We start from the raw sequence: 1,446 nt of genomic DNA on the forward strand, positions 1-1,446 counted from the left end.
AAAAAAATTACACCACAACAGAGAAGGAATTGTTAGCTGTAGTTTATGCATTTGATAAGTTTAGATCATACTTGATAGGATCTAAAATTGTGGTTTATACTGATCATGCTGCTCTCAAGTATTTGATGTCAAAGCAGGATGCTAAACCAAGGCTTATCAGATGGATTCTACTCTTACAAGAATTTGACATTGAGGTAAGGGACAGGAAGGGCACTGAAAACCTAGTTGCTGATCATTTGTCAAGGTTGCCACAAGAAACAATTCAAGAAGCCTCACAACCTATGAATGAAAGCTTCCCAGATGAACACCTTCTGCTGGTTCAACAAATACCGTGGTTCGCTGACATAGCAAACTACAAAGTGGGGAGGAAGATGCCTCAATAATTCACTAAGCAACAAGTGAGGAAACTAATCAATGAAGCAAAGAAGTTTTTGTGGGATGAACCCTATTTGTTTAGAAGATGCTCTGATGGAATAATCAGGAGATGTATTCCTGAAAGTGAAACAAAAGATATATTATGGCATTGCCATGGCTCAGCTTATGGTGGACACTTTGGTCCAGAAAGAACAGCAGCAAAGATTCTACAAAGTGGTTTCTATTGGCCAACCATCTTCAAAGATGCCAGGGAGTTTGTCCATCAATGTAATGAATGCCAAAGAGCAGGAGGACTAACAAAAAGGAATGAGATGCCACAGAACTTCATTTTGGAAGTAGAATTGTTTGATCTATGGGGCATTGATTTCATGGGACCCTTCCCTCCTTCTTATTCATTCAGATATATCTTGGTAGCAGTAGAGTATGTTTCAAAATGGGTGGAAGCCATAGCCACAACCACGTGTGATGCACAAGTAGTTCTTCAATTCTTGAAAAAGCACATCTTTACTAGATATGGAGTGCCCAAGGGTCTCATCAGTGATGGTGGTGGCCATTTTAAGAAAAACTCCCTCCACCAACTAATGTGAAATCTGTTAGAAGTTTCTTGGGACATGCAGGATTTTATAGAAGGTTCATCAATGATTTTTCTAAAATAGCCAAACCTTTGAGTAACCTTTTGATGAATGATCAACCTTTTGATTTTGATAAAAATTGCCAGCATGCTTTTGAAACTTTAAAACAGAAACTCACAACAGCACCAATCATCACACCCCCAGATTAGAACTTACCATTTGAACTCATGTGTGATGCAAGTGAAATTGCAATTGGTGCTGTACTTGGACAGAAAAAGGGAAACTTGCATCATGTCATATATTATGCAAGTAAAGTATTAAATGAAGCTCAAAAAAATTACACCACAACAGAGAAGGAATTGCTAGCTGTACTCTATGCATTTGATAAGTTTAGATCACATTTGATAGGATCCAAAATTATGGTTTATACTGACCATGCTACCCTTAAGTATTTGATATCAAAGCAGGATGCTAAACCAAGACTTATCAGGTGGATTCT

This window comes from Arachis duranensis, chromosome 3, assembly GCF_000817695.3.
Source record: "Arachis duranensis cultivar V14167 chromosome 3, aradu.V14167.gnm2.J7QH, whole genome shotgun sequence".
Classification (NCBI taxonomy): Eukaryota; Viridiplantae; Streptophyta; class Magnoliopsida; order Fabales; family Fabaceae; genus Arachis; species Arachis duranensis.